This window comes from Nestor notabilis, unplaced genomic scaffold (assembly GCF_000696875.1).
Source record: "Nestor notabilis isolate BGI_N333 unplaced genomic scaffold, ASM69687v1 scaffold5096, whole genome shotgun sequence".
NCBI lineage: Eukaryota > Metazoa > Chordata > Aves > Psittaciformes > Psittacidae > Nestor > Nestor notabilis.
In genome coordinates, this window is record NW_009931423.1 from 252,319 (window position 1) to 275,378 (window position 23,060).

The following is a 23,060-nucleotide window of genomic DNA, read 5'->3' on the forward strand; positions in this document are numbered from 1 at the left end:
GAAGAGAGGAGATTTATGCTCACACATAAAACATAAATGCTGTCACGCATCAATATTGATGTTTCCTTGCTCCCACAGACCCAGACCAAGGATAATTACATGCAATTTTTATGCTGCCTCTGACATACTTCAGTCTCTGAACATCAAAGCACTGGTAGGTAACGATATAAGATGCCAGGAGTAGTGTGGATCAAAATGGAGCTTGTGGAGAAAAGCAGTGGGTGGCAAGGTGGGTAATTGCAGCAGCCTTTCAAGGCTGCAGATACTGCCCGTGGTTACAAAGGGAATAAAGCAGGTGATCACAGGCCAGGCCCAATTATTTGCCTTGTACAACTTCAGGGCCTTTGTTGAAGCCTGGAAGGGAAGGGCAAGCTGGCTGAGTGCCTGGTGGGGTACCAGCAAAGCTGTGCGTGGCTCTGGAGCTAAGCAGAGGCAAACACCCAAGTACCAGGGAGAAGGAGCAGGATGCCTGACCTGGCACAGAGGGGTTAATAGCGGGATGAGCTGGAGGCCAGACCCCCTCACAGCTTCCCATCCCCAGCACACGAGCAGGGTTGGTGCCTCCAGGGAGCCCTGCTGAAAGCTTTTACTGAGCTGGCATGTTTCCACACAACCTCCATCCTGGGGAGAGGCACACCCCCATCTTAAGACCGTAAATGCCTCTAAATCAGAGGCTGGGAAGCGTTTTCCACATCTTTGGGAAGCAAAAGTAGGCTCTTCTTTTCAACACTGCTGATAAACAGCCCCTCGCTTTCTTCAGGCCAGGAGAGCATCTCCACCTCTGCCTGGATAAAAGTAGGGATCACACACACACCACCACTATGACATCCCACGTGCTGCTCCATGCAGCTAACTCCACCACACAACAGCTTTTTGGGGAGCACTGAAGGATGTAATCAAGCATGGCTTGGACTGACTGTCCCCTCCAGCTGCTGGCCCCTCTCTTCCTTTCCAGACATCGCAAATTGGCAACCAGCAGCATCCAGATTTCTCCATCCCGGAGACATGAATATAAGCTGCATCCGTAGTTGCAGCACATGGTGAAACTGAACGCACAATTTAACATTTTTTCCTTGAATGACAGTTTTAATGAAAGACAGTTCAGTGCTTAGAAAAATCAGCATAAATGATCAGTTGCTAATCTTGTTCTCCCAGTAACTCTGGGAAGTCAAAAATAGCCTAGGCAGAATAAACTGGGGGCTGAAAGCGGAGGTTGGGATGGAAGTGGGGGTATGTTTTGCTCCTCTTTCTCAGAAATCACATAGCAATTGCCACTGATTAAAAATCCCACTTTTTTTTTTACAAAAGGCACAATTTGCTGTGCCACCAGTGTTGTGCAATACTCGAGGCTGTCTCTGGGCTCAGCAGAAGGAACTGATAAGCCACTTCTTGTGCATCTTGCCAGTCTCCAGCCTTTCACACCCCTACCACAGCTTACAGACCCCATACGTCCCTGCTTTCACACACAAATGAATGCACAGAGAGAACAACACAGCCTTTATCACAGCCTGAGAGACCACTAGTGCTCAGGAGCCATAGCTCTGGGGAAATCTCTGGATCAGAAACTTTGCAGGATGGGAACAGTGAGGAACAGGAAGAGATGAGTGGATGACACACGTTTTCTCCTCTAAATGGCTTTAAGGGATTGCCTTCAAGATGAAAGAGGGGAGATTGTGATCAGACATTAGGAAGAAGTTCTTCCCTGTGAGGGTGGTAAGAAGCAGTGGCTGCCTCACCCCTGGCAGTGTTCAAGGCCAGGTTGGATGGGACTTGGAGCAACCTGCTCTAGTGGAAGGTGTCCCTGACTGTGGCAAGGGGTTGGAACTGGAGGAGCTTTAAGGTCCCTTCCAACACAAACCAGGCTGGGATTCTATGATTCTATGAAATAAGCACAAAGCCACAAGATCCCCAGTTTAAGACAAATACCAAGATGACACATTTGCATTCACTGGATAGAGCTTTTGTGCACACTCATAAGCACAGGGATTATAGCACTGTACCTAAACACAGGGGTTACAGCACTTGTACTCTGTTCATTAATGATTTAGGCTAAAGAGCAGTTATCGTGCTCACCTCTTTGGCCCCAGACAGCACAGGAGAGGATGGCAGGTACACAACAAAGTGCTGTGCTGATCCCCAGTGAGAACCGACTCACTTCAGGGGCACTCTGGTCCAGGCTTATGCAGCAGGTGACATGCCTCACATTACAAGGTTGGCAAGGCATCTTTTGCTTTGACTCACTCTTCTATCTGTCCTGTTCCACTCAGAATCTTACCCTGGTCCTGTCACCATGGTATCTGAGCTCCCAGTGGCAAAGTACTAATCCTTACAGCATAAGAAGGGACAAGTTTGACATCAATATATGGTTTTTAACAGCTCTTATCTTCCTTAGAAGTGCCTTTTTAGTACTTCATGTCTACACTTTTTCATGAGGCTGTTTTCTTTATTAGTGCATTTTTACAGCTTGTGCAACACCTCAAGCACTTCGAAGAAAGTACTTTATAAATAATTGTTGATAATATTAAGGGTATATCTTAAAGAAAAAACAGTTTGCAAAGTTCTGATTCATATGGCAGCTGTTATATGCCCTTCTTATTTGTGCAGGTGCTTGTATAGCCAGTGGGTTATTAGTTTTGATGCCTATACTTCTAGCAAAGCTGTTGGATTCTCAGCAGGTCCCTGCATTTCAGATATATAACTAAGAGGGCTTTTGGAGCTATTATATTTCTTGTTTTCTGTGTAATTCAGGTCTCAGTTCCAGAACTATAACAGGTTTAGGGTTTTTTCTTCCTTTTTATATCATCTTCTTTTAGTCTTTTTAAAATTTCATTGGTATCTGAGCCACCAATTATCTGCAGCCAGCAAGACAGAGAAGAAATACAGCTCATCATGCCAGAAGGTCCTGGGATATATAAATGTGCTGCTCCTAAGGCTACTTTAGCCTTACAAACAGGTAAATTGGGAAAAGTAAGCCTGGATGACCTTAGACCACTAAGTTACCATCACACTTGCTGCTATAGTGTAAATGAAGTACCACCAGACACTGCTCTGAACCTGCTTCCCTTTCTCCAACATGCACTCCCAAATTATGGGGGACCCGAGGCCTGGCTCAGATTAAAACTGCTTCTGTGAGGAAAAACAGCTCTTATTTTGTTTAACCAGGAGACAAGGTCTTTAGCAGGGAAGTCTCAAACTCAGCCACCTTCTTCAGCAGACAGGCCTGGCATTTCTTGCTGTCTTCCCTGTATCACACAGCACACAGTTTTCATGGCCTGCCATTACAGATAACTGTAGAACCTTTATTCCCTTTCCAAAGGGGCTTCATAAGCTTTTTCTATCAAATTAATAGTCACATCTATGTCCTATGGGAAAATGCCCAGTGGTTGCAATGAAAAGTGATGCTACAGCACGCGAACAGCAACCTAAGGTTCAGAAGCCAGCCACCTCCCAACAGCACACCGTGCGACACCACAACTGCCCTGGAAAACTCACCTCTGCCAACACCTCACACAAACACCAAGTTTTAGAGGCAGAAGACGCATCTAGCTCCAGGAAACCTGCATTCTCAAGATGCACAAGAGGCAAAGACCTAGACCAGGCATGTGCTGTACTTGACAACCTCTCCCTTCAACACCAGCAGAGAGCCTGGTCATTCTCTGCCTTTTTAAACCTTCCCTCCACTCCCCTGCTCTTAGCACTATAATCAGGGTTTGAGCCACCCAGCAAAGATCAGCTCCAGACTGTCACCCACCTGATAGCTGATTTGAAGGTGTTTCAAGGCCTACAAACAAGACCTCTCCTGATAAACTGGGTGATGTTTCATTTTTCCCATCAGTGCTCCCAATACTCTCAAGCATTTACCTAAAGAAGAGGATCTTTTACCAGGATCCCTCGGGAAATGGGGAAATTGCTGCATCCAGAAAATAAATACTTCCATGAAACTATTTCTGCATCTGGAGTCTCCTTGTTGAGCTGAGATAGAATCATAAAACGGTTTGGGTTGGAAGCTCACCCAGCTCAAATCCCTTGTCATGAGCAGGAACACCTTCCAGTGCTACTGCACCACAGGTGAGACAAATTTCCAGGCAAATATGGATCTTGGGTTTCACAGGAGGCCAAATGGGGAGTGCGGCCAGACAGCAGCATCCCATGGGTGGTGGCACTCTATGAACAGCCCAATTACTGAACGGAGGCAGCACATTCATTCTCCAGCAAACTGTGGCTCTTCTGTGCTATTCTGCTGTGAAGTCCTACTTCAGCTCTGAATCCAAAAACCTCCAAGAACCTGAAGATTCTTTTTTATTTGCTTCTCAGAATCCACCTTCCAAGCCCCATGATATGAGCCATCAGCATATCATAAGCAAAGACCTTTGGCCCATGAAATCTGTTTCCAGTGGTAGCCCATAACTGCTTGTCAGAAAATACACGCTGTCAACCCACATTGCATTAATCACTGTTATTCACAAAATAAAAACAATTTCTTCCTGATCCTTCCAGGTAATTATATTTTGCCCTGAAGCATAAGGTTTTATTATGTTTAGTCCCATTTTATTTCAAGCCTAAGAAAACCCATGAAGTCTGATAGGAGTGATAAAAGGAGATGATTCTCAACCCCAGCCTTTTGCAAGTCAGCATCTGCCCGACGTTAAAATCATTCAAGCACAATAGGGGGAAAAAAAGTCCTTCAGATTTTAATCTATTTGAAGAGGGCAGAAATGCTGGCTGAATCATGAACTCTGGGGGATATGAATGCCTCCCGAAGGGAAGAGGCCTTTCTTGTCAGTGTTCTTTAAAAAGAAAATAATGTTTCATGTGGGTGTGTGCTGTTGTTTTTTTCCACTGTAGAGCAAGTGTCCCATCTTATTTCTCAAATGGTCTTTTCTTTGTTGATGCCTCATCTATTAATAATCCTTCACTGGAAGGGGAAAAGAAAAAGCAAGCTTCTGTCAGACATACAAGCTGTTAGTCTGAGATGGAGAAAAATATACCAAAGCAGCACAATCAGCTGCAACACAGGTCAGTTGTCTGTAGTTGCTTAGAGGCTGTAACTATAACCTTACTAAACTTTCCTTATAAAGCATGGACTTGGACAGTGCTCTGGATCCATAAGTGTCCTGAAGACCTGGAGTAAATTTAGAAGGTTTCCTGAACTTTCCAACCCCACCTTCTACATTAATAATCTCTATTTGGGTCCAAGAAAACATTTTGTTCTTAAAAACATAGAGGAACAAGATCATAACTGTACAGTTCCTCTATGGAGGAACAAGATCATACTCTATGGAATGAAGTCAGAACATCCAGGGAGCTGCCCCAGGTTCAAGTGCTTCTTAGAGGTGTGCTATGGGTTCTTCTATAACCTTCATTGCAAATGGGCTCTGAGCCCTCCAGAAATCCCTCCTCCAACCTGGGCCAGGTTTATCTCCTCCTTTCCACAGACAGGGTCCCTGGCTGCCGAAGTGGGCCAAAAAGCTGCAGGTTGGTCATAGGGGGTGGGAGCTGAGCCCAGGGTTTGATGATGCTCCACCCTCCATCACCTCAACTGTAGGAGGTGGGCAGCATCTTCAGGGGAAGCCTGGGAAGAGCTTAAATTTGCAACTTCCTAAGTGAAACCTTCATTTGTTTTCACAGGTCTTCCCTAAACTGCGGCCCTTTGCAAAGGAACAGAATTTGCTGCAAACGTCAGCCCAGAGCTTTGGTGGTGGGTATGTTAAAATGCCACTGGTGAGATCAGTCATACTTCTGAGAGGTGTGAAGTGTATCAGGGAAGCAGCCAACTACCTGCGTCACATTGCAGGAGACTTGATGGTGCCACCACATTTCCTGCGAAGGCACAGATGCCGTCTGAGCCCACAACAGACCTGCTTTCTTGCCTGCTCACACAGCAACTGAGGGAAGAGTCAGCATTACTGAGGCTCCAAAGATATTCCTCAAGATGGCAGCCCCCAAAGCAGGCTTTAGCCTGGGGATACAGAGGTGAAGAAGTGAGAATAACACAGGCATGAGCTGAGAGTCCAAGGATTGTCAGGGCAAAGTGGGTCAGTTCTCAAGATATTATCATCCCTTTGCAAGGTCTCAGCTGCATTGCCAGCTCCATGAAACACTGCAGGGTCCCTTGTCCCCAGGGCACAGCCCCAACATTTGGGACTGCCTGTCCTCGTGGGCCAGAGTATTCCTGCTCAGAGCAAAGCCGTGATGATCAGCATCCCTCTTTCCCATGAGTTCTGCTGCAACATTCCCAGTCTTCCTCTTCCCCCTAGGTTACCCACCTGCAGGAAACAGTATGAATAGTTGTCTGTACATTTCAGGTCCTTTCAAAGGTCACGGTCTGGCTTCCTGCGTTGGGGTTTTCCATTGTCTCCCCAAGTCTATTTGTCTTCCTTCAGCAGCAAACATGCCAGTATGACTCAGGTAGGTGAGCCTTAGTAAACATGTCGTGATGTCTGACAGGAGCAAGCCACTGCACATAGCAAAGGGGAGAGGCTACTCCTGTCACAGCAGCAGTGCTTGAGGGCTAAAGGCAAGTTTGGAGCCATATCTTCTTTGAAGAAGACTAAAGAGAACATCTTCATTCCCAAATAGCACCACAGTCACATCCAAGCAGCTGCACAACCCTCTGCAGCACTTGGTGCACCAAGCAGTGGGACCAAGCCTTCTTCTCTGGGGTACAAGCGAAGGACAGGATCCTCAGAGATCTCTGTGACTAACAGTTGCTGTAGGGATGGATGAGCTGTAGCCCCATGAGCCAACAAAAGGGAAGGTGTCCAACAAGCAGCCTGGACTGAGGCTGCAGAAGCCCCAAGAGCAGCAGGAAAGTGACCCACATCACCCCCAAGAGCAGCAGGAAAGTGACCCACATCACCCCCTTGCACATGAGGAAAAATTCATCACCTTCCCTTGCCGGCATCCAAAGCCTTCAGGCCATGCTGGAGAAAAACACAGGTGGGTCTACTCCCGAAGACCTTATAGGTGGGACAGGGATGGGAATAGCAACAGCTCCTTCATGGAAGGAAAGGGTGTGAATTACTCACCTGGAGTCAACACAGCTCTAACCAGCCTGAACACTGGCAGCACAGCTCCTTTCCCACTGCTTCCAACACCCTTCTCTCACACATTTTTCCTCCCACATCATGCACTGTATTTCAGCCTTCACCAAGCCAGAGCTCGTGGTCCCCGATCTTTCTCCACCAGGGAGTACAGAGGAGGAGGAACATGAGAACGCACATTTCCATGTGCTTCCCAGCCTTCCAGCTTAGGGTGTCAAACAGCAGCAATAAACAATGAAAATATTATTTCACAAGATAATGTCACCTATTGCCAAAGCCAGCGTGAAACACGTCCTACCTAGAGCCATTTCATATCAGTGGTACTAACCCTCGGCTTGTTTCCAAGATCTAGAGCCCAGGCTGCAGTATATTAGCATAGGCTGCCTTATCTGCAGGGAAATAAACTCAGACCTGCTGAAAACACTTGAGTGGAATATCACCATAGAAACTAGGCAAGGAAATGGGTGAAGTGTCTCTCCCCAGCTAATTTCAACATGACAGCAACCAGAGAGACCAACCACTTTGGGCCGAGGTGGGGTAGGCGAGAAGGATGCCTGGAGCAGCGCCAGCCTGAGAGCAGATGTGTGTGGTGGGGAGATCCCCCACCCGCCCCACAGGCTTTATCTTTAGCTGCAGCAGGCTTCCTCCCCAGCCACCCACCACCCTCTGCAACACGGCATCCCCCAGGGTGCTGCCTGGTCCTGCACACCTCCACGCACACCCACTGCGGTTGTGGAGCACGATGGGACCATTCCCTTTTCATCTGCACATTTCAAGAGTGCAAGAAGGGAATGATCTGGGAGCAGATCACAGAGCCCCTGAACCTTCTATGTACAGCACAAATACAAACCCATCCCCAGCCTGGAGACAAGCTTGTACACAACAAGGCCTGTTCTGGAGAGAGAGAGATGCCTCAGAGAATCCATCTTCAACCACAGCCTGGACTAACTGCATTGGAGAAGAGGCAGGAAACCCGAGTGTTTCCCACTCAGCTCCTTCCCTCCCTTTCAGGCCTGCAAGTGCCATGAAACACAGCCATGATTCCATGTCTTTAATGCAGCACCAGCAGTGCTGGACAGTCTTGAGATATCGAATATGCAGGTCCTCAGCCTTAATAATATGTAGACTAAGCTCCCCTGCTCCTGTGCTCTGCAGAAAGTACAAACATTGTGCTTCCTTGCGTGTGGTTTTTTTATTATTACTATATTTAATGGTTACATGCAATTTCTACTTGTGCTTCGTAAGTAAGAAAGAAGCCGCTGAATCGCTGGCCTATAGTTTCTGATTTTTTACATCTCTCATGTCCCCATTTAGTCATCTCCTTTGCATTAAATGACCCTAGGCTTTTCATTAATATTGCTTTAGCTGTACCGTTCTTCATCTTGACAACTTCTATTTCTACTCCATACACCCCTTCAGATGCAAGGATCAGAGCAGCAGCTCAGGAAAGGGTCTTTTGCTGATTTTATGACACATTTTTTTATCTCGCTGAAATCCTAACGTGTTTATTACTATTTTCACTATTGCCATGCACTGAGTAGATTTTCCACTCACCCTCCACAGCATCACCTGGACTTATCCCATCCCCTCTTCCCCACAGTTACCACTCAGGATGCAGCTGTCATACCAGAAGCTCCAGTTATCCCTTCCACAGCATAAGCTGTGTTTCTGAGGCTATAAGCACTGCTATCATCCTGCCCATCCTGCTGGCTTGGTCCTCACCTCCTGAAATCCTCCAGTCTTGGCTAATCTCACTAATTACATGAGACTTTGACCCTTGCATCTTCACAACCCACTTTTCTGGATCGTTAACAAATCCATTATACATCAGTGTTAAACCAGATGCTGTTAGTGTTTCCTGCTAGCGGAGATGCAACAATTACAGTCTTACATGCAAGCTTAATTTCTTCTGAATCCCATTCCCAAAATATAGGTGTGTAGCTACTGTACTGGAGAAAGTAGTTATATTGTCTGGCAAACCAGAGATTAATGACTGACCTACATGTTGAGATTGAGCCTGTAATTGGTTTCAGATCCAACTCATATTTATATAGGACCTAGTATAATGCAGTCCTAGATCATCTATGGGCTCTTTGCACATGCAGATAAAGAGGTTAATAAAATTAAATGGTGCGTAATAATTTCTTAAATTAAAATATTTTGGACATGATGATTAGGCGCTAAGATAATCCATGATTGAGCCCTGCTTCTGTTGAAGAACTACAACAAGAAATTCACTTAAGTTAAAAGTGCTTTTCAGATGCTTTGAATTTAGGAACACTGGAAGAAAGCCCTTCAGTTTAAACATATCTGTGTGTGCAGGGGGGTATTGTATGTACAGCTGTAGATACACATATATAGAAACATACTTTTCCACTTAACAGTTCTAGAAGTGGCTCCTCTTTGGAAGATCCACTGTGAAATGAAAGAAGTTGTTGTATCCAACTGACTAAAACCTGAAAAAGAACCACTGAAAAAAATTCTCCACAAGATTTTAGGTTCCTCCTCCTAAGTTAGACGAAACCTGCCCTGGTCCTTCCTGAGCAGGGTGGGACAAACTAGTGGGACAAGCATGAGGAGATAAAAGACCCCGAGAAATAAAGGTATGAATGTATCAAACCTCCCAGCTCAAAACAAGCAAACAAAAATAGATATAAGAAGAAGTTCTTCACAGTGAGGGTGGTGAGGCACTGGAATGGGTTGCCCAAGGAAGTTGTGAATGCTCCAACCCTGGAGGTGTTCAAGGCCAGGCTGGACAGAGCCTTGGGCAACACAGTTTAGTGTGTGGTGTCCCTGCTCATGGTGGGGGGTGTTGGAACTAGATGATCTTAAGGTCCTTTCCAACCCTAACTATTCTATGATTCTATGATATATGAACATACACTCTAGAGAAGAAATCCCAGGTAAAGAAGTGTTTGGAAAGGGTGGACAGCCCCCTTTCCTGCCAGAGGGCTTCCAGGACTGGCCTACAACTGGACCAGGGTCATCTTGGGCAGATTGTTTTATAGGTGAGTGTACAAACAGGTTGTAAGACAACCCCATCACTGCACAGCTCAGATCCTCAAAAAGACCAGACAAAAGGAAATGGCTGCAGTGAGTTCAGGGTGGCAATTGGCAGGAGGAAAACTTGGTTCAGGAACTTGTAGTGAGAACTGTATGATCATTTTTCAGTTGGCTTCAGCTCCTTTTCCCTCGGGGGAAGAGGCAGAGGGAACATCCCTGGCTTGGAACAGGGGGTGTTTATTGAGGGGGGTTTTGCCTCAAAGCTTGTTTCTCCCCTTCATCACCAGAGCCCCATTTTAGGAGCATGCAGCATGAGCACTGAACTTTCAAAGTATTTTGTGAAAAATTAAATGAAGAGCAGGCTGCTTTCTCATGACTTCATTGAAATCTAGAGAAGAGCGGGGACCGTTCCACATCACCTCAACACCCCACATCAATACAGAGGCTGAAGACAATGAGAGAAAACCAAAATAGAATGAAATTGTTGAGTGCCTCTTCAGCAATTCATCTACTGGGAGGAATAAGGAGGTCTGATGATATAAACTGCCCTTCTAAACCTCTTAGATTTGAACTAATCAGTGCAGAGGGTTTTTTTAATCATCTCCTGATGAAAACAGAGAAAATTAAGGGCGTTGGTCCCTGTGAGGCAAGAGCCACCCATGCTTTTTTCTCCAGGGAGCTCTGCTTGGAGATACATCATTCTAACTCTTGCCTGGACTGGGTACAGCTTCTACTTGACTGCAGCCTTTTCTGACTGCCAGTGTTTGAAGACTGTTCAACCTTCTCTTTGTTATACAAAAGAGCCTGTAACACTCTGTGTTTTCCAGGAAAATTGGTGGGAGATTCTTAACCTTTCAGCATTTCTTTTTTGTTTCCTTCTCAGGCCTGAACTGTTTCAGTAGACTCTTCAGATGTTATAAACTAGATTTAACAGCCAAGACCTGCCACCAGCAACACCCAAATGCTACACTGAGGAATCCATGTGTTTTTTCTGGCATTACAGACTAGAGAAGACCAGAGACATGCTGCTGCTTTGTGTAATAGGATATTCTTCCTATCAACATGCTTCTTCCATAGAGGTTTCAAAACAGTCCAGATGAACAGAATAAAGGCATATTGGTTTTTTCCCCATATCTTGCTAGATCCAGTCTTTCAACAGAACACCCTTTCAGGGCTTTATGCAAGTTTTCAATCAGAAACACTATCTTAGTTTCCTTATTGTGCTGTATTTACTTTGTTCTGCTTCCCTGTCAGGTTGAAGTACTTCTCATGCCAGAGGGCAGGTCTCTTTAATTCAAGAGGAATGCTCTGATCCAAATGAAGAACTTGAGAAATAAGTTTACAAAACAATGTACTTTCCTAGGGAAAAAGCATCTGAGAGGAGTCCTGTTAGGTCAACCAAATACTTAGTTTGACCAGAATGTAACAGATTTATGATATCTGAGTCTTCTAATTACTTTATATTTACAGTTTAGATCAGTGCTATTTCAAAGTATAAAGTCAAAGAGCATCATTTCAAATACATAAAATCAATACATCCAGGGGCATCCAAACTGAAGCACTTTGATTTTCTTCCTTCCCCATTTTTATATTGAAACATTCATCTTTCAACAAATGCTCTAACAGATTAAAAAGTAATCTCGTCTTCCTTATGGTATTGCTTCTTTCACTATGTATGCTTTTAACAACCTCTACCTTTCTAGAGCACAGTGGGTGAAAGTAGCTTGTGCTGGAACAGATTTGAAACATCTCTTGCAAACACACCAGAACCAGAGTTTAGAAAATGAGGATGAAGGAGACCTTGCATGCCCTAGGCCCTGAGGCATGGTTAAACCACAGCTGAGAGACTCCTACCATATTGGTCCCAAACATCTTGAGCCCTTCAGAGCAAGCCCTCAGCATCTCTACATGCCTTTCCCTGTCCGACACACCAAGTTGCAATGCCCTTCTGTTGCTTTAGGTCAACATTTTTCCCTTCCCTCTCTGAGGGTTTGTCAGGCATCTTGTCCATGCAAAGAGGCAGAAAATACCACGTAGGTTGCAAGGAAAACTGCTCACAGCCTAAAATCTGGATGAAGGAGTCTGTAGACCTCATTTAGAACAATCTCAGGGAGTTCTCTGACTTCTTTTGAAGAAAAGGATTATAAATATTTGGTCCAAACTAACCAAAATAAATTGGAATACAGGAAAACAAGGTTCTCTGTGACTCTACCTTCATCCGTGTAAGTGACAGGACTCTTTTGACGGCAACGACTTACACCAGGGAACAAGAGCAGAATCACATCTGGTATTTCTGCCTGACTAGGAGTGCATTCAAGGCAAGAAAATCACACCGTCCAGGAGGAATAAATGAATCGATTGTGGAAGAAACAGTCACTTCCAGGAAGGAAAACATAAAATCTCCAACTCAGATACAAAAGAGCACCAGTGGTACTTGCCAGTCATCTATCCATTTTAAGTGAGTTCCCCCCCTTTTTCGTTTTTGTGCTTTTTTACAAGGTATGAGGGGGTCAGCAAATCTCATTCAAGAGATATCAGAGATGCTTCCTGCTGTGTTTGAGACCCCCAGATAGCACCATTGTTCAAACACACAATGACCATAAAGAAATAAAGTCATTTTCTATCAGAAACTACATTTCCATTTCTTTACTTCATCCACCAGATTTCCAGATTTACATAACAAGTAACATCCAGTGACAGTGCTGAGCCTTTGTAATAGCCAGGGATTTTTCATCCAGGCTGTAATGGGTCATTTTTCTCATCATTCAGGGAATAATTGGTTTTATGTAAAACCAAACTGTGCAGGTAAGACACTCTGGACATCATAATCATGATCCTAAACGTGTACAGTACCTCCCTTAGAAAATGATCCAGGGATGTTTTACAAGCTCTAACAGTCCCATTGCATGGATGCAACCACCAGGACGGATGGCAGGGAGCTATTTCACAACGTACAATGGTGCTCTGAAGACCCAGCCAGGAAGCTAAGAAGAAACCATATGCAATTAAAGGTGCAAGGAAGGCTTACTGAGGCAGATGCTAAGATGTGTCATTACCACGATGCAAGGACTAAAAAAATCCCAGTTCAGCTAGAAGTGCCATGTGGGCTCAGTGACCCTGCTGGGCTGGGGTCTCACTTTTATATCTGCTTTAGGAAGATCAGCAATGAACTTCACACCGAGCTCTAGAGGAGGAGGAATTTAGCATACTCTGTACCCGCTCCCCTTCCTGCTCTTAAAAAAGCAGGCAGCTGCCTAAATCAAACATCAAGACGACTGCATTTTTGTTCTCTGTTGCTTTATTACTATCATACTATCTCCCTCCTTCATTTCTTCTCTTAGAAGATAGGTAATAGTTGTGTTTTTCTCCCATCTTTCATTAGATACTTGGTAATTGTCTGTTTGCCAGCTGCTGTAAGCTCCTCGAGGAAAGACGCACAGAAGCTGGAATCATGACCGTCTCCATCAGGCCTCATGAAAACCTGCGAAGGGGATATCTTTGTGGAGCCATTTTGACTTGGTACATGTTTCACACAAAGGGCTTCAGTCTAGGGGAAAACCTGCCTCATGTCTTAGTTACATGAAAGTCTCGACTAAATATCATTAGTGGTGCAGAAATATTGGGGTAGCTGCTATAAGCAGAAAGGTGATTTCCACCCTCCAGAGCAAGCAGGTTTCTAAGGTACCAGCTTCAACCTGACGCAATAGGCTTCCATTTTTACAGATGGGAAAAGGGAGGAAATTTGGCCCGAGGTCAGCTGTTATAATGGAGGAGTTCTTGTCTTGCGGCACCTCATTCATCTCATTTCATCAACCACTTAATCATCATTTAATCCAAGGATACTCATTCATTCTGGATTCTCACAGCCCTGCGGGGAGTCTTTCACAGTGTCATCTGAGATATTTAAAGCTGGGTGCCTGGCAAGGACGGCTCGGAGGATGGCATCAGTTGTCTGCATCAAGTTCCTTGACCCTTACTTTGAAGAGCTCCTTTGCACCAGGGGAAAAAATAGAAGAGTGCTAAACGGCCCTTATGAAGATGAAACAGCCCAACAGCAGCACATTCATCTACTTAGATCATCAGGGCCATCACACTTGTGATCCTAAGCTTGAGAGAGAGAAATTAAATCTTATTTGAAAACTTCTCTTAGAAGACTCAATGCAGATCTACAGCCTCCAGAGATCCTTGCAGAGACAGAATCCCAAGAGATTATATTATTTAAATTCTTAAATAGCTCTGGTTGATTGGGTCAGTGCCTGTTTAATGACATACACTGATGGTTATTCAGGTTGTTCCTGAAGCTTCTGGCACCAACTAGTCGTTATAAAATGGAGCAGGCTCATTAGCCCACAAACAGGTTCAGGTCTCTCCTATACTTTGCCCAGCCTTTCACATTTTCAGAGGCCCTGAGTTGTGATAGGGAGAAGTTGTGTGCATGGCTTTCTGCTCCTCATCTTTCTGCTTCAAATGATACGAAGGTGCAAAAAAAAACCCAATCACAAGATTCAAATTTATATAGAATAGGTAGAATAATACTATCAAAACTGACAAATTGAGAACAGTGCAAACCATGAAGAAGAAACAGGGAAGAGTCTGATTGTTAGCCTGTAAGACAGAGTAATCATCCTAAAAATTGTGGAGATATATTCATGTTGCTAAGGCTCCTTTCAGACACCAGAGTCAATCCCTCATCTATAACCAAGAGAGCAATTTTAGAATTCAGCAAGATCAATCACAAAGCACCAGTGAAGTGGGAGAAAAGATTTTCCTGGAAGAGAGTGGATTGAAATTTCCAGATGCTCAGTAGCAACAGTTGTTCCTCAGCTGCACATGAATAACAGGGGCCAGACTCTCCTTCACTGTTCCATGGGCACTGAGAAACAAGCAAACCTGAGACACAGAAGGACATGAGTTGCCTTCACCTCTGCCTCAGTTTGAAGCTTTACCTCCCTTTTCATCAGCAAAAATCCTATCATGAGATGTTCCCAGAAGCCTCTGTTCACAGCCAGAATAACAGGGTAGAACATATTTGCAACGCAAGATGACCGCAACTATTTGTTATTTGTTCCAAAAGCTCAAGAATGAGCTGCAAAATTGGCATGCTTTTCAGAGACTGAAAAAGCAACAGGGCTATTGCAAATCACACCAGTGTCTAGGACAAAGTAGTCCAGAGATGTGCTCCAGCCACACTCCCAGCCTCAAACAGCTCCACAAAACCAATTAAAAGGGCTGAAAAATTATCAGGACATGAAGTCCACGCATATTTTTGGCTCAGACCAGCTTGAAAGGGACAGTTTGAAGGACTTCATGGAATGAGGGGCTAGAAAGACTTATTCAGAGGTACAAAGGATTAGTTTATGGGACAGTAATTACTCTGAAGGAAAGTACATTAATTTGAAGTTACTAGGGTTCAAGATATTTCATGACTTATCCTGCACCCCATTTGCAATGATATCATTTCAAAGAGAGATTCAAATTTACCCAAGTGACGCTGGCATAGGACAGAGAATATACTTTCTATGTTTTATGAGCATAAAGAGATCCATAAATTTTCAGTGAAAGAAGTCATTACAAAGAGAAAATACTTTAGCTGTCAGTCTGACTCTCTCTATTGCTGAGGCAATAATTCAACAGGATACAGGAGCCCTGCAGACCCAAGCACCATTGTTGGGTGCCCTGTGAGCAGCAGCTTGCAAGTCCCCACCAGCAATCGTCAATGTTGTGCCTTCCCACAATGAATGTGTATGAATGGCACAATGTACAATGGCCATGCATCAACTTATGCACATCAGTCTGCAGCTGTGGGTAAGGACAAGGTTAGCACAGTGAGCCATGGGACAGGAGGGCCCATCTCTTTGCACTGTACAAATGTGACACTGTTCTTCCTTCACCCCCTTGAACTGACTGTGGACCTATGAGAAGCCCGTGGGACCTCTACCAGCAACTGCACTAAGCAAGCCAGTCCCAAGCTGGTTGGGACTATTCCATACTCCAACACGGTCAAAAACCTTGGGGACTGATCTGAAACCCACTGAAGCCAGCACAAAAGTGTTAAGGATTTGCCACTTACAGCTAAAACATAGACACGAAACCTCTGCCTTTCCACTGGCAAAAGGAAAGACGCTTTCCAAAGATGCTTGACCCACCTGAAAAAGCAGCTATGCAGTGGATTAGAATGGGTGTCATCACAGAGAGTGCAGTAAGGATGAACTTGTTGAAAAATATGCACAAGAGGAACATTTCTGAGCTGGAAAGAGGAGGATCACTGGGAGCTCCCTCACCTTCCCATCACATCCATCCTCAGACCTGGAGGTCCCGGTATCACTTGCACAGAACCTGTGCTACAGGAGCAGCAGCACCACTCAACTACAGAGCCCGAACCATTGTAACACCTTTAGAAGGATCAAGTAAAGGGAAGGAAAACTGAAATCTCTTCCTAGATTTGCTCCAGAACTGAATTCGTCTGTCAATCACACAAACCAGACCAAGTCAACTGGGGTTTGCATCTCCCCTTTGGAGCAAGAAGCATCCAAGCATTAACATAAAACAACTGCAGTTTGCAGGGTCACATGGCTAAGAATGTGTTGCCTCCGCAAAGAAGGTCTTAAAAACAGCATTACACTTGCTATTAAAACAAGACAGAGAACAGGATCCCACCTCAGCAAGAAAAGAGTAGCTATTTACTCCTAATGATTTCATTCCAAGAAAACTAGTCTGAATATCCTCTTAATGTTTCAGACAGCTTTCCCTATGCCTGCTAAGCACTTCTGCTTGAAACAAATATAATCGTAATTTAATTTTATATATACCAACAAAATGCAAATTACAGGAGCAATAGTCTGGAGTCTTCATCCTTTATCTCATCTGTATCCCAGTCTCCCCACTTGCAGACTAGGAATGTCTGCTCATGGATTTCCTTTTTTTTCCCAAGCACCCAGCCAAATAACTTATGCCACATTGTGCTGCTTTCCTCCAATATAAATAATGTTCACTTAACAGTGCATGCATTAGAGAACTACATTTCCATTGAGTTGTCATTTCCAGAAATACTCTGCTTTTGGGTAGAAATTTTCCATTCTTGGTCTCGGCTGAAAGGCAATTTTTCTCCCCACTTATTTCCATCCTTTCGGTATATGTAGCTCTTATTTTAAATTTTAAAGCCACAGCAATATGTCCCAGTAACGAAGGCAATGAAAGCACAGACTTCTTCCCAACCTGTAACTATGGCTTAATTTGGAGCCTATTTATAACCCTGGTGACAAACAGTTGCATTTTTGTGAGTGGGCCAGTAGCATTACCCTGCATCTTTCACTGTCACAGGTACAAAGCACCAGGAATGGCACAGGGGAGATGAGGGGAGGGGATAGTCTCCCCAAAACTCCCAAGATTTTCATCTTGTGGCAGCTGGGAAAGCAAGGAATTTACTATTTCCCAGGGAAACAGATACCACATACTTTATCCTTTTTCAGTTTAGCCTTGTTTGCCCAAATGAAGGTGAGGCAATGGGTGGTGGCAGACAGGCTTAATTTTCAGCGCCACTCTATTCATAGACTCACAGACTGGTTTGGGTTGGAAGGGGCCTCAGGATCATCCAGTTCCAACCCCTGCTGCAGGCAGGGACACCTTCCACTAAAGCAGGTTGCTCCAAGCCCCATCCAACCTGTCCTTGGACACTGCCAGGGACGGAGCATTCACAACCTCCTTGGGCAACCTGTTCCAGGGGCTCACCAAAGCCACAGTAAAGAATTTCTTCCTTGTATCCAACCTTAATCTCCCCTGTTTAAGTTTGAACCCATCACTCCTTTTCCTATCACTACAGTCCCTCCTGAAGAGTCCCTCTCTGGGGGACATATTCACACATGAATCTCGCTCCACTTCTTGATGCCAGCTGGTCAAAAGAGTACACTTTTAAGGCAGCAACTATAACCATGAATGTGCTTAACCTCTTGGGGGATACAACCAATCCTGCAGAGCTGTGTCTCAAGCTTGCATTGGGCCATCTGATCCTAGAGCACCTGCCACCAGTGTGGCTGTGGACCCCAAAACACTGCAATAACACTGGTGAAATCAGCATCTCTTGGTGCAGAGTTTCAGAAAGCATCAGCAGGGATGTGCCAATGCCAGCCCACCCCATCCCCTCTGTCAGATGGATACCAGCCAACTCCCCTATGTTATGCCATGCAACAGGCCCGCTTTTGTGCTGTTGAAACAAGAAGTCCCACAGTGGCTTTTGAGTCCCAGGACACAATCCTGTCTACAACAGCTCTGGCCCAAAACAGGACTCTGGGAGGCTCTTTCACCAGGTAGCTCACAGTTCCTGACCAGGGCATAACCCAGGGACTGAATAGGGGAAGAGGTGGAGAAAGGGGGAAGGTGGAGAATGTCTTCCCTTAAAAAGAAGTAAATAAAGTAAGTATGTTTAGCTCAGACAGTTGGCTGAATTCATTTCAATTTAGACAAGTGAAATGAAACCAGCTTCATGAAAGATTTTATTGAAAGTTTCCACATGAGTTCTTTCTTACTTTTTCCCTCCACAATTCATATGAACACCAACTGCTTTTGTCATCTTAAATAAACATGAGAAACCCTCCCATCACACAAAGACATGCTCTGCTTATGCTTGTTTTCGCCCTTGCTCCTCCTGGAAAGAGTACACTATCTAGGCCAGCAGCTTCATCCACTTTCCAGTCCTAAAAATAAATGGTGTTTGTTCCTTGCCCTCTTTCACTTCACAAGATCTCAGATGTTAAATATTCAGACAATCCACATATAGAAAACTGATTCATCTCAATTATTCTTGGACATTTTTTTCCTAAAGTACACACATACCAAGTAAAGAAGTAATACCACTAAGGCTGGTTTTTTTTCCTCCACAGTACAGCTACATTACCAACAACTTTAAAAATCACTTTTCACTAACAGATGGCCAACAGGGCTAAATGATGGGATGAGTGGTAGAAGGTTTCAGATGAGCATTCAGTGCAAGTTGCTGAAACTGTCATCTTTAAGCTAAAATGTCCACTAAGACGTACTTTACCACCATCACCTACGTGATTTTTTTGCCTCCTGTATGTGTCTACGCATCATGAGATGAGAAGCACACGAAGTTACCAACAGACTTAAAGGAAAACACTCCCACCTCATTTTATTGTTTAAAGTTTGCTGCTTTGAGGTGAAGTTTTCTGGGTGTCTGAGCATTCTTCAGTAACTGATGAAGTGGCAGAGCCCATTCCTAAATCAAGGAGGGCTGCAAGGAATCTCCATCAACTTTATGGGAAGCCCTAGAAATCTTTCATTTTGGATTGGTGTCCTGAAACTTGACAGGGAATGAGCCCATACAGGAAAAACAAGCCTGTCGCTGATCCCAAAAACATGCTTTGAAAGTATTAAGTGAAAATTAATGGTTACTTTTGTTTTTCATATTCCTATACTCCCCCTTCTGCTGTAAAATCAGAAATATCAAAGTCCATCTCACAGGGGTGCTGTGAAAGTGAATTAATGTTCGTGTGAAGCACTCATACTATAGCAATGAGGTCCATAAAAAAAAGCCTAGAAGGAAATGAAGATTCCCATCTTCAGCCCACAGTTTGAAGAGTGAGCTGTAAATAAGACTCAGTGCTGTGCGATGAACAATAAAGATGGCAAATGAGATTAGTACCATCCCTTCTGCAGCCTCAAACAAAACTGGAGTCCAGCAGAGAAGCGCAGGGGTGATCAAAGAGCAGCACGGTGCAGACACGCTGCCAGATGGGGTTAATTCCAACATATCCCCATTTCCAACAAATTGCTCACTGAGCAGAAAATGGTTTTGGTGCACCAAGTCTGCTTTGTGACAGGACAAATCAGCCTGGAGATGTTCCATGTGCCTGGAGAGATGTCCCTGCTCCTGGGATTATCCCCACCAAGCATTTCTGTGCTCCCAGGAGTGCTATCCCCTCCTCATCCATGACACTGGTGGAGCCAGGATGAAGCAGACCAGAAGCCTTCCTCACTACCATGCTGCATCCCACAGGCACTGAGAGCAAACAAGAGCTGTGACAGTACCCATCACATGCTGCACACACAGGTTGTAAAAGGCTCCAGGGCCAGGTGTGTTAAGGAGATGCAAGTTAATATTCGATAGAGTGAGGAGACCATCTGCACCCAGCAGCACAGTGTGTACCATCACACCTGGCACCCAGGCTGATGCTCACCCGCTCCATGCACTCCATCACAGGCATCTCCTGCCCCTCAGCTGATGAGCACAAGCAATGGCTTTTCATCAGGAACAGGAAGAAGGTGACTTGGAGCTGGCCAGCTCCTCAGGAGCTGAAGATCCGTAATACTTCAAACCACCTCAAAGACCTCAGCTTTGGTGTGCAACCCTAAAATTAACCCAAACAGGTTGAAAATCAGTTTATGCAGGCTAGGCCATCACTCCAAACAGCAAGCACAGAGCAAACAGGGAGACTTGTTAACAGAGAAGATATTTCAGCAGAAGACTACATCTTTAAGGATGCTCAGGCTGTCTGCTGGCCCCCATCTGCCCAGGAACAGAGTATCACAGCTGCACGAGGGAAGGTTTTTGCTGAATAATTTTTGCTGAATTCCCACACACACAGTCCCCCCAGATTTAGGTCAACCACAACACTTGAGTAGCTCATGCCAAGTTTGCCAAAACGTTTGCTTGAAGGAAGGGAACATGGAGAACATTTTGTATGTCAACATTGTTCAGTCGAAACCTTTAGAGTCTGATCTTTTCTTCTTGGAAGGATGTTACATTTTAATTTCCAAAATAAAACTGAAGTTATTGAGAACATTAAAAGCTTACAAAATTTTCTTAATCCCGATAAGACAAAAATGTTACTCCTCATTTTACCCAATTGTCTTGTCTTTTTAACTGCTTTTCATCTGAAACTTGGTTCTTTCTGTGCTCGTGCATGGCATAGAACAATTCTCTTGATTTTTCAGAGCTCAAGCAAGCCAAAATAACAGCTATGTGCACAACCAAAGCAGTTGCACCACATACTTTTCCATACCTATCAGACAGCTACATTTAACTGCTTAGTTATGGGGGGAGAAGAGCGGAACAGTAAGAAAGGCACCTGGCAGCAACCAACCATCTCTCCTTGCCCTGGGAGCAACATTGGAGCCCTCTGAATAGTCTCTTCGTCCTTTCATTTACCTGCTCAGTGCTGGAACAGGATGTCAAATCTCAGTCTGTACATTTTGTCCCCATCTGAAATCTACGTTTGAAGAACTACCACCAGTCTTAAAAGGAGAAATCTGAGAGGGTTTTCTCCATGTTCGGAAGGAGTTCTCATGTATAGCTGGGGTTCCTGGAATTGCAGCCCAGTGCCAGGGAGAAAATAAACAGCAAGAGCTAGGCTAAAAAAATACCCAGCTCCCGGATATCTGCCTGAACCACAGCTCGTTTCCAGGAACGCTGCACTGTTAATCTGGCTGGGGCTAGTCTCAAGCAACGCCCTTTCCATCTCCCTGCTGCAAGGTTATGCTCCTATTGAGCTCAGGGATTTAGTGATCCTCCTCACATATACACACACACAAACCAGCCTTGAGGCCGGATGAGGTGGGAAGTGGCAAGAGGTGGGTTCTGCACGGCTGAATTTGCTTTAATCAGAGCACAGGGGAAGAGGATCTGCATCCAGCACAGACTGCAGCTTAGCTCCCGGCCCTGCAGGAGCCGGCTACCTAATGCCTGAGCTCCAGCAACACACGTTTGGGTCTCATGAAAGGCACGTACAGTTATCCAGCCTCAAGTTCCAAAAACGAAGCCTGAACCTTTTGGTAGTCATCATCTCCGTGAAGTCATCTCCCCAGGGTCTAAAGTACGCCAAGCCCCAGATGACCCACAGGCTGCAAGAGGAGGCAGGCAGCAGTGCCAAGGGAGGGCAGAGAGCCCAGGGAGCTCACATGCCATCTTAGATCTCAGCCCTGAGATATGAAGGGTGATAACACACTGCCTGAAGCCCTTTCACAGGATGCAGCTCTGTTGAAGGGTACCAGATCTACCTGTTTTCTACCCTGTTGCCCTACATCAATGCTTTAACTAAGGCAATGGAAGCATCTTTTTAGCTGTACCTTGGAAGTCCTTCAGTCAAAGCACATGAGCAACCATGTGTGTGTGTCCTCACCCCAATTCTGCCAGTGTTTTGGTTTTCCTCAAGTCCCTCATTCCTAAAGAGGAAAGCAGACATAAGTATGACCCATAGTTCCTGGTGAGCATGAGCATATAGTAACAGCCACAAATTTCCTACGAGCAAGAGGCAGTACTCAAGACTCACAGGCTTTCCCTGCACCTCACAGAGACACCCATACGCTGCCTAACACTTAGCTCAAACACCACGGGACTCTGCCTCGTGTCTGAGTGCCTCAGACCACTTGCTTGCAGCTGAGCTGCCCACACACCGTTTGGAAACTCTGGCACAAGGCAGCTGGATTGCACAGATCTCTTCCCTTCCTACAAACATTCCTGTGAAAAGAGCCAGGAGTCTCAAAGTATGCTGGGAAGTGCCCAGCATGAATGTACACCAAGGCCTTGTCCCCACCCGGGTGAAGATGCTCTGTCCCTCTCCCTTCACCCCAAGTCACTGTGGCTACTGCAGGCTCCTTCCTAGCCCTGCCTCAATCCAGCCATCCTACTGCCACCAGGCTCCATGTAAAGAGCTTTCCCCAGCATATTCACTGCAATCCCAGCTTCAGTCATGCTTCCTGCATGAGCAGCAGAGCCAAAGCAACACCACCACTGCCAGAAATGAGCTACATGAGGAGGCAAGGGACTCCCTGCCCCTTCAGCAGAGCCCTGAGCACCCATTAGATCACACCCCATGGAAGTGACAGTGGATGTTGTTCTCTCAGTCCCTCCATCATACAAGGTCTTGATCAGCCTCACAATGAGGTGTCCATGTGGTTCACCTTCCCACGCCATGCACACTGCCTACACCACTTCTGCAAGGACATCAAGCCTCACTCTATTGCAGTCCTCTTGCCCTGGGTAACGATGCCCCTTCACAC

General features: G+C 45.2%; 1 protein-coding gene across 1 annotated transcript in view; it reads right to left on the reverse strand.

Annotated features, from left to right (window-relative positions):
• Positions 1 to 23,060, reverse strand: part of LOC104406789 (voltage-dependent N-type calcium channel subunit alpha-1B-like) — a gene marked incomplete at its 5' end in the record, with an annotated part of 286,797 nt that overhangs the window by 243,723 nt on the left and 20,014 nt on the right.